Source organism: Musa acuminata, chromosome BXJ1-9 (genome assembly GCF_036884655.1).
Source record: "Musa acuminata AAA Group cultivar baxijiao chromosome BXJ1-9, Cavendish_Baxijiao_AAA, whole genome shotgun sequence".
NCBI lineage: Eukaryota > Viridiplantae > Streptophyta > Magnoliopsida > Zingiberales > Musaceae > Musa > Musa acuminata.
In genome coordinates this window covers 19104665-19115999 of record NC_088335.1, presented here as the reverse complement: position 1 = coordinate 19115999, position 11335 = coordinate 19104665, and positions in this window count along the sequence as shown.

The window sequence follows — 11335 nt, the reverse complement described above, 5'->3', positions numbered from 1 at the left end:
GCGCTATTAGCTTTTTGGTGTTATATGTGGATGACATCCTCATCATTGGGAATGACATAGGAATGCTATCCACAATAAAGGCTTGGTTATCTAGACACTTCTCCATGAAGGACTTAGGAGAAGCATCTTATATCTTGGGGATTAGAATCTATAGAGATAGATCCAAAAGGATGCTTGGCTTGTCCCAGTCCAGGTACATAGAAACTATTGTCAAAAGGTTTGGCATGGAAAATTCCAAAAGAGGTCTCATACCGATGAGACATGGGATATCGCTTTCTACGAGTATGTCCCCAAAGACTCCAGAAGAAAGGGCGAACATGGATATGATACCTTATGCCTCAGCAATAGGGTCTATCATGTATGCCATGCTATGTACTAGGCCTGATATAGCGCATGCTCTGAGTGTCACGAGCAGGTATCAGGCGGATCCAGGCTTGGAGCACTGGAAAGCAGTAAAGTGTATCCTTAAGTACTTGAGAAGGACTAAGGATCTTTTACTAGTATATGGAGGTAATAGCCTTAAGGTTGAAGGCTACACTGAATCAAGTTTTCAGTCTGATGTCGATGATAGCAAGTCGAATTCAGGGTATGTGTACACCTTGAATGGAGGAGCAGTGTGCTGGAAGAGTTCCAAGCAAGATACCACTGCTGACTCGACCACAGAGGCGGAGTACATTGCTGCATCAGATGCAGCAAAGGAGGGAGTCTGGTTGAAGAAGTTCATCACAGATTTGGGAGTCGTGCCGGATAGTGAGGAGCCGATTTCCCTATATTGCGACAACAATGGGGCAATTGCTCAAGCGAAGGAACCTAGGTCTCATCAGAAATCTAAGCATGTTCTGAGGAGGTTCCACCTTATCAGAGAGATTGTGACCCGAGGAGATGTAGCAGTGGAAAGAGTTCCATCCGAAGATAACATTGCAGATCCACTAACAAAGCCATTGTCTCAGATTGTCTTTGAGCGTCACAGGGGTCTGATGGGGATCAGACACATAGGTGATTGGCTTTAGGTCAAGTGGGAGATTGCTAGTCATAAGTGCCCAGCAAGCCAATCACGTGAGTGATGGCACGTGTGACTTGATACAGAATCTTTTTGCTTATTATATTTTTGGCGTATATCACTTTATAACTATTGCATAAATGCATATGTATTGTGATGTCCTTGGATTTGTGCAATGGGAATCGGATCGTGATGAGATCACGATAATGAGATCGATTCACCTTTAAACACATATCCTAAATAATCCCGGTCATAGGTTACTCGAGAGGGACATCGTGATAACCGGATAGACTGGTGTGCTGTATACCCGTCCATATGATGGATGCAGCTGGTCTCATAGCTGCTCGTGTAGGGACACTAGGGATACAGTACAGGTGCTCATTGGAGAATGAGTTCACTGATTGATCCGCTTACGGAATGCTGGATGGTTGATGATGCCTTATTGTCAGACAACGATTCCGTAGTCCTAGTGGTGTATCTGGTTCTTAGACTTGAGACACCAAGGATGTCCTGTATGAGTGCTCCACTCTTTGATACCAGACTTATAGGTTTGGCTGTTCCCAGATCTAGTACAGCTGGTCATTGGGAGTGGTAGTCGACCTTACGAGGGCTATTGAGTGTCGATAGAGGATCATCCACTCTCGGTATCATGAGAGGAATATCCCATGTGTTCTTGCTCAGACAAATCCCTGGCCAGGGTCATTCGGGTTGAGAGAGAAAGAGTTCTCCGGGAGAATCCGATTAGAGCGAGACTCAAGTAGAAACCGTATGGGTCTGATAGCACCATGCTCGATATACGGTCTCTGGGATATTAGATGGATGAGGGACTATAGGTACATGGTAACTGAGGACAGACAGGTCCAATGGATTGGATTCCCCTGTATCGTCTGGGGACTACGGCGTAGTGGCCTAGTACTTCCGTAGTCGATGAGTCGAGTGAATTATTACAGAGATAATAATTCACTTAGTTAGAAGGAGTTCTGACAGGTATGACTCACGGCCAGCTCGATATTGGGCCTAGAGGGTCACACACATATGGTAGGCATTGCGATGAGTAGAGGTTCGGATATGAGATATCCGACGGAGCCCTTGTCTTATTGGATGCAGATCCAATACCCACTAGGGAAAGGACCCATTAGGGTTTTGACACGGGATCTCTATAAATAGGAGGGATTCACAGCCTCATAGGCTAGAGTCTTTGCTTGCCCTTCCTATTCTCCTCTCCCTCTCCACCTCAGAGTAGGCCTGGAGTTTTGAGGAGCGTCGTCGCAACCCTGCTGTGTGGATCACCGCTAGAGAGGAGGACGCTTGACCTCCTTCACCCTCTCCTGAGGATCTGCAAGGAAACAGGGATATACGATCTCCCTAGGTAACACAATCTCTATACGCAGTTTTGTGTTTTGCGGATTTTACGCACCAATCTTCGCACGACGACGAACATCTTTTTGGGAATCGGGGATTTTTGTTTTCTTGTTCTTCCGCTGCGCATATGATGTCGCCCCCCATGATTTCCCAACAAAGTTGGTGCCGATGTCGTTCTTGAATTCCCTATGTATGATGGGAGGCGATGACCCCTGCGTGGTTCCCGTCTCTCGGAGAGGAACCAAGGAGCCCCAACATATTTCGGCATTACAATTGAAGAAAGGGGTGCGAAAGGGCGAACTAACATTCGTGGCTGCTATAAAGCTAGAGCCACTCAACGAAGAGGCCATTCAAGAACCTGATGTGGTGGCGAACATCCTGAAGGAGTTCAAAGACGTTATGCCACCCGAGTTGCCAAAGACTCTTCCACCACGCAGAGGCGTGGATCACAGTATCGAGCTGGAGCTAGGAGTGAAGCCTCCAGCGAGACCACCCTACCGCATGCCCCCGCCAGAGTTGGCAGAACTCAGGAAGCAGTTAGGTGAACTGCTAAGCGATGGTCTCATCCGCAGCTCTAAAGCACCTTTCGGAGCTCCAGTTCTCTTCCAGAAGAAACAAGATGGGAGCCTCCGATTATGCGTCGACTACCGAGCCCTCAACAAAGTAACAGTGAAGAACAAGTATCCCATCCCGCTTATTGCAGACTTGTTCGATCAATTGGGCAAGGCGAAGTATTTCTCAAAACTCGACCTTCGGTCGGGATATTGGCAGGTGGGCATTGCTGAAGACGACGAAGCAAAGACTACTTGTGTGACCAGATATGGGGCGTTTGAGTTCTTGGTGATGCCTTTCGGCTTAACCAACGCTCCGGCCACATTCTGTACTCTCATAAACCAGTTATTCAAGGAGTATTTGGATAAGTTCGTGGTCGTCTACTTGGACGATATCGTCGTCTATAGCCAAACGCTCGAGGAGCACGTCAAGCACCTTCGGACGATTTTCAAGGTTCTCAGGGAGAACACTTTGTTCGTAAAAAGGGAGAAATGCTACTTTGCTCAAACTGAGATCCTATTCTTGGGGCATCGAATTGGTGATGGCTCCATTCGGATGGATAAGTCGAAGGTGCAAGCAGTTGCGGAATGGCGAACTCCAAAGAAGGTGCCCGAGTTGAGATCCTTCCTTGGTTTCGTCAACTACTATCGACGCTTCATTTCCGGATATTCGAAGCGAGCAACCCCACTGACGGAGTTGCTGAAGAAGGAGCAGCCTTGGAAGTGGTCGGACAAATGTGAGATAGCATTCCAAGACCTGAAGGCTGCTGTTCTAGAAGAACCAGTGCTCAAATTGCCAAACTATGGAGAGCCCTTTGAAGTCCACACAGATGCTTCGGACTTCGCTATTGGAGGAGTACTCATGCAGGAAGGTCATCCGGTGGCCTACGAGAGCCACAAACTCAACGAGACCGAGAGGCGGTATCCAGTGCATGAGAAGGAGATGACAGCAGTGATCCACTGTCTACGAGTTTGGCGACACTACCTTCTCGGGTCGCGATTTGTGCTGAGGACAGACAACATCGCCCTGAGTTATTTCCAAACTCAGAAGAAGCTCTCCCCAAAGCAAGCACGGTGGCAGGACTTCCTAGCTGAATTTGATATGGCAATGGAATACAAGCCCGGGAAGGCGAATGTCGTGGCCGATGCGCTGAGTCGGAAAGTGGAATGCGTGAATGCTGCACAACTGGAGGGCAGAGGCCAAGCAAGTCAGTTGCACTCCAACTTCCTTTCCCGAATCAGAGATGGACTGTATAGTGATCCCCATGCAGTTATCCTGATGTAGCTCATCAAAGAAAGCAAGGCACGACGATTTTGGGTCCAGGAGGGACTTGTTTACATAAAAGGGAATAGGGTTTATGTTCCCCGAGTGGACAATTTAAGGCATGAAATCTTAAAAGAGTGTCACGATTCCCTTTGGGCTGGACACCACGGCATTCACAGAACGTTGGCTCTCGTGGAGAGGGCCTTCTACTGGCCAAAGATGGGGATTGATGTGGAGGAGTATGTTCGAACATGCCTTACTTGCCAATAAGACAAGGTGGAGCAGCGGAAGCCGGTGGGACTTTTGGAGCCGTTGCCCGTACCAGAAAGGCCATGGGAGAGCATTTCCTTAGATTTCATATCAAGCTTGCCACCAGTAGGGGGACTTGGATCGATACTCATGGTGGTCGATCGGTTTTCAAAGTATGCAACTTTCATTGCTGCTCCCCTACACTGTTCAGCTGAAGAGGCAGCCAGACTGATGATGAAGGGCGTAGTGAAGTATTGGGGAGTCCCACACAATATCATTAGTGATCGAGACGCTCGGTTCCTGGGACGATTCTGGACCGAGCTATTCAAATTGTTGGGGTCAAAGTTATACTTCTCTACAAGCCTCCACCCCCAGACGGATGGCCAGACTGAAAGAATAAATTCACTCTTGGAGCAGTATCTCCGGCACTATGTGAGTGCCAATCAACGAGATTGGGTGAAGCTGTTGGACATCGCCCAATTCTCCTACAACTTGCAACGGAGCTCTGCATCCAACAAGAGCCCCTTTGAAATTATCACAGGACAACAACCGTCGACTCCGCACACAATGGGAATTGGGTATACTGGGAGTAGTCCATCAGCCTATCATTTCGCAAAGGAGTGGCCTCGAAATGCCGATATTGCGCGAGTTTACTTGGAGAAGGTGGCAAAACGGATGAAGAAGTGGGCAGACTTGGGAAGGCGACCACAAGAGTTCAAAGTTGGCGATTTGGTGTTGGTAAAGCTCTAACTAGCATCACTCCAATTCTTCAGGAACAGAGTTCACAAAGGATTGGTGCGTAAGTATGAAGGGCCCTTCCCAATTATCAGCAGGGTAGGCAATGTGTCTTACAAGTTGCAGCTGCCGGCGTGGTTCAAAATTCACAACGTTCTTCACGCCAGCAACCTGAAGGCCTACCATTCGGATCCGCAAGATACTTCTCGAAGTGTTCCAACTCAGCTTCCTCCCATCACAGCCTCCTACGAGAAGCGAGTGGAAACCATTCTGGCGGATCGTAAGATAAAGCTACCCAGCGGAGCGGAGCAGACAGAGTACTTGGTGAAGTGGCGAAAGCTTCCCCGAACTGAAGCCAGTTGGGAGCCTGAAGACGCCCTGCGACATGAAGAAAAAGTCATCAACAACTATCAACAAGCGTCGACGAGGGCGTCAACAGTTTAAGTGGGGGAGAATGTCACGAACGGTCGTCGCGCGCCCGCAACATCTCCGTTCAACGAACCGTTCGTCGCTCACACCCGCATGTACAGCTGCTTGACAGCATGTTTTCTCATGGTTTTGGGTCATTTTGCTTGTAAATATGTAAGTTCGAACAAGCTGCAGCATTGCAAAGCGACCGCTCACCGAACCGAGCAAAACAGCCCCAAAACAGCCCAAAACAGCTCCGTTTTCGCGTGCCGCGGGAGGTGAGCGGAGTGCTGCCTCCGCTCACCAAAATGTCAGCCAGCTCAGACCCCAGGAACCCCTCGGGTGGCACATGGCTGGATGGGGCTTCGGTTATATACCGGGCGTTGAACACTCTTTCGCAAGTTCGCACGTGACCTTTACGGGAACTTGGTTTTGCACCCGGGACCAGGTGAGCGGCTGTTTGTGGGCTTGCAGCTGTTCGTTCATCCTTGAAAGCCTTGTTTTTCTCCCTCTCCCTCTTTTCTCTTATGCACACAAGGTGTTCGATGATTTGCTTGTAAAGTTTCCCTTTTCGCGAGACTTCGGGACTTGTCCATTGCTCGTTCTTTCGAACTAACTTCTTTCTCTTTTACAGGTCCTTCGGGACCTGCGAGAGGTTACAAAGTGGGCTGATCCTTGCGGAGCAAGATCGCAAGGGCGAAGCGCGACTTAGGCAACGCAAGCTAAGTTCGCGTCTTTGCCACAAGGGTGACTCGCGACTTAGGCAACGCAAGCTAAGTTCGCGTCTTTGGCCGCAAGGGTGCCGCACGCCTTAGGCAATTCCAGCTAAGGTCGTGACAGCCTGGCAGAGCTCGAAGACTGAGCCTCTGGGCAGTGCTACCTCTGTCAGGGGCGGTTGCACCTCTCTGCTAGAGCTCGAAGACCGAGCTCAGGCGGTTGCACCGCCTGACTGGTGAGGTTGCACCGCCTGGCAGAGCTCGAAACTTGAGCTCTGGCGGTGCTACCTCTTGACAGAAGAGGTTACACCGCCCAGTCTCGCTCGGAGACTGAGCCCTGGGCGGTTGCACCTCTTGGCTGGGGCGGTTGCACCGCCCAGTCTCGCTGGGAGACATAGCTTGGGCGGTGCTACCTCCCTGCCTGGGCGGTTGCACCTCCCACAGCAACCTGGGTCCGAATGGGTTGAACCATTCGACCCAATTTGAGTTCTTCAAGGGCTCAATTGCCCCAGGATTAAGCTAATGGGATCACCTCCCATTTCTAACTTAATCAAAGTGCTAACTACGATTATTTCCTAAGACATATTCTGTAGCTTGCTTCGGTGCGTCACTCGCTTCTTCCGGCGAGTTTCCGGCGAACTTCCGTCGATCATCCGATGAACCCTCGGTGATGCTCCTGCGGACTTCCGGCAAACTCCTGGACTGCGACGATCCACTTGGCAAGTTCCGACGAGCTCCTTTGGCAAGCTTCTGGACTTCTCGGATTTGTTCTCGCAGAACCTCCGACGACTGTCCGAACTTCCGTCGAGCTCTCGAACTCCCAACGTGATCATTGTCATGACTCCGACGCAACTCCTGCTTCATGTCTTACTTTCATCGTAGTTAATCCTACACACTTATCTCAACACATATATTAGACAACAAATGACAATTGACTTCATCATCAAAATCCGAGATTCAACACTTTACTGCATCTCTCCTAGTCAAAAGTTGAAGTGATTTACGAATCGGCTTTTTTACCAAAATCACTTCTATCGAACGAAAGCAGTTTTCGATTTTAATCGCAGAAGGTTTTCCGCTGCACTAATTCATCCCCCCCCCCCCCTCTTAGTGCTCTTGATCCTAACAATTGGTATCAGAGTGGGGTTAACTCTCTAACGGATTAAAACCCAAGAGAGATGGCATACGCCGGAAACCAAGAGGGTCATTCTATTACACGTCCACCCATGTTCAATGGGACGGACTACACCTTTTGGAAGACCCGAATAAGGATCTTTCTTATTTCTATGGATTTTGAACTTTGGAATCTTGTTGAAAACGGATTTTCGAAGTCTTCTCTTCCAATGATTGATTGGAATGAATTGGAGAAGAAGGCTTTCGCTCTTAATGCAAAGGCTATGAATGCCTTATTTTGTGCACTTGATAAAAACGAGTTTAACCATGTTTCGACTTGTGAAACCGCATTTGATATTTGGCACACACTCGAAGTAACTCACGAAGGCACAAGTAGAGTGAAAGAGTCAAAAATCAATCTTCTGTTACATTCTTTCAAACTTTTCCGGATGAAACCGAGTGAAACCATTGGTGACATGTTTACCCGTTTCACGGATGTCATCAACGGTCTAAAAGGACTCGAAAAAAGTTTTTCAGATTTTGAGCTCGTAAATAAGATTCTAAGATCCCTTCCTAAGAGTTGGGATCCTAAAGTCACTGCTATTCAAGAGGCGAAAGATCTAAGCAACTTCCCTCTTGAAGAACTAATCGGGTCATTAATGACCTATGAGATGACTTGCAAAGCTCATGAAGAGCAAGAAGACATCCTTCCAAAGAACAGGAAGGATATGGCACTTAAAACTTCAGAAGGCCACTTGAGAGAAAACTCAAGTGATGAGGACTGTGATGATGACTTGGCACTTCTAACAAGAAAATTTTAAAAATTAATTAAAAGAAACAAGTTTAAGAATGATGCAAAAAATAAACTTGAACCCAAGAAGGACCAAGTTATTCGCTATGAATGCAAAAAGCCGGGACACTACAAGAGTGATTGTCCCCAAGCCAAAAAGAGAACATCAAAGAAGAAGGCGCTCAAAGCAACGTGGGATGACTTAAGCGCGTCCGAAGAAGAGGAGTCCAACACCGAGTAAGTTGCTCACTACGCCTTAATGGCCATCGGAGAGGAGGTAACAAATTTAATAGATGCAGATTTATCATTTGATGAATTATTAAATGCCTTCCATGACTTATTTGATGAATGCAAGATTATTAGTAGAAAATATAAATTGCTAAAAAAAGAGCATGATAGTCTTACTTGTAATTTTGATAAGTTAAAAACTGAATATCATGACGGTTTAAGTTCATGCATAAAATGCCATGATCTAGAAACTCTCCAAAAGGAAAACTTGCTACTTAAGGACACCTTGAAGAAATTCGAGGTTGGTAGCAAGTCATTGAACATGATCCTTGCAAACAAGGGTCACATTCCCAAAAGAAGTGGAATTGGATTTGTGAGAAGTCCTCACCAAAATCCAACCACCTTCATAAATGGCCCCATCTTACATGTTCGACACCAAAGCAAATGCAACTTTTGTTGCAAATTTGGACACAAAACGCATTATTGTCCATTCAAGAAAATTAGTCCGAATAAATTAATTTGGGTTCTCAAAGGAACCATGACAAATTCTATGCAACATGATAAACAATGTAGATCTATTTTTGAGACACCCAAAAGCAAATGGGTACCTAAAAATCATCCTTTCCTATAAAAACATAAAAAAAAAAAAATTATAAGTTGGAGCAAGAAATAATATTCTGCTCCTTGGATTCTCGACATTCATGACCCAAGATCCAAAAAGAACTCGCAATGCTCTCTAGCCTAAATAAGAGATGAAGATTAAAATCACAAATGCGATTTAGATACAATCCTATTTGATTTTTCAGAATTAGAAACGCATGATTCTCAATTCACATATCCTCTAGATTTTCGAACCCATCAATTTCATCCGTTCATAACTTTCGAATCCAACTCTATATCATGAACTGACTAAGTCTGTCATGAACTTGCAAAGCTTACCAACTTGAACAAATGGTCACAAACATGTGTACGACATTGAGAGTATGCACGTTAAAAGATCTATCTTGATCGTGCAAAAGTTCTTGACCTAAAATGAAAACTCTTACGTAATTACGTAAGTAAAGTTGATTGCTCTGAATGAAAATTCTTCTCAAGACAAAAACTCTCAAATCAGATTACACTGCGATCAGAACAAGTGCTCACCACCTGCAGGCGGTGGCACCGCCCCAGCTGGAGGTAGCACCTCCAGCTGTCACGTGTTGCAAGCGGTTGCACCACCCCAGCCAGAGGTGCAACCGCCCGCAACTCTGCCCTTTTTAACCCAAGCTAGGGCCGGTGGTGAAACTGACCCCAACTCACTCCCTTCCCCTCTTTACTCTTCCAAGGCTCCTCCATCCCCATTTCTCCCCTCATAGCATCCCGAATACCCCTCATTTCGGAGCAAAACATCAACAATCCTTCCCTCTCTTGAAGATCCCACTAAGGTATTCTCTAAGAAGCCCTTAAATTCTGGTTTTCATTTATTCTTGCTCATTACTATTCTTCTAAACAGCAGTAGTTATGGGATCTAGAAGATCCTCAAGGGACAAAGGAAAGAGGAGATTAGTAGAAGATTTTGATCTCACCCTTTTCGATTCAAAATACCATGCTGAAAAGTTTTTCTCTTTCGAACTTAGGAGTATCAATAAGGGAAAATATGTAGATTTAAATGAACTAAGAGACTTAGAAACAATCCAATGGTTTACAAACTTAGATCTACTCCCTATTTTGGAAATTAATGAACCCATCTATCCAAGACTTGTTAGATTGTTTTACAATAACATACAAATAGATGAAGAAGAAAGAATGTCTACCTATCTTTTAGGACAACACATCTCAATTACGGATAAATTCATTTGCGACATGATAGGTATTCCCATGAAAAGTAGAGGACTTTACTTTAGAGGATCATGGGATGATGAAACTGTTGGAACAACATATGTTGAAGCCTTAGGAACAATTTTTGCCAATCCCAACTTAGCATTTGTTCCTAAAAGTTGTGAATATCTACAGCCTCTAAACACTAAGGTACTTCATCATATCCTCACTAGCATCATTCTCCCTAAACAATACCATCATGATGAAGTAAGCCAATTAGAATTAGGAACTATTTATTTGATCATGAAAGGACATGACATCTGTCTTGGTTATCTTATCCAACAAAACATGTTAGAACTATCTAAGAAAGACATGATGCTCCCATATGGTGGTATAATCACTAGAATAATGAAAGCCTACGATATTCTAATACCACCGGAAGAAGAAGTAATAAAAGTAGATACATTTAGCATAATAAATAAAAATCTACTTCACCGATTAAGATGTTTTTATAGAAACGGTAATTGGGTTAGAATGCCAAGAAGAACTGATCCCCCTCAACCTGAACTAGAACCGGAAACACCAGTCTTTAGGGGTACCCAATCTCCTCCGATCTGTCCCTTTGAGGAAACACATCCATTCGAGCAAACTCATACATCATCTGTCGAAGATATTGGGATTCGGATGGACCGATTCGAACAAAGACAAGAACGACTTGAACATCGACAAGATCAAATCCTATCTGAGCTGCAGCAAATTCATCGACAATTTGACTCTTTGTTTAGGCACTTTAATTTTCCACTTCATGAATGAGCTTGTATGAACACAATCATCTGTTGTTATTGTAAACTCCTTATGTTACTCACCATGATGGGCGTTGCTTTGATCCTTGATATGGTTACCTATTATATTTGAGCATATGCAGAATTGTAAACATCTCTCGTTGTTCATCTCGGATTTTACACGGAAACTAAATATTTTGAAAACCTTGTGCCTTGATTTCCATGATAAATATAATTTGAGAAAGTGATATACCAATGCAGTTGATAAGTCATGACATTGCCATAATATTGATACTAAACATCACTTTATACGAGATCATGTTACTAATCATGACGTAAT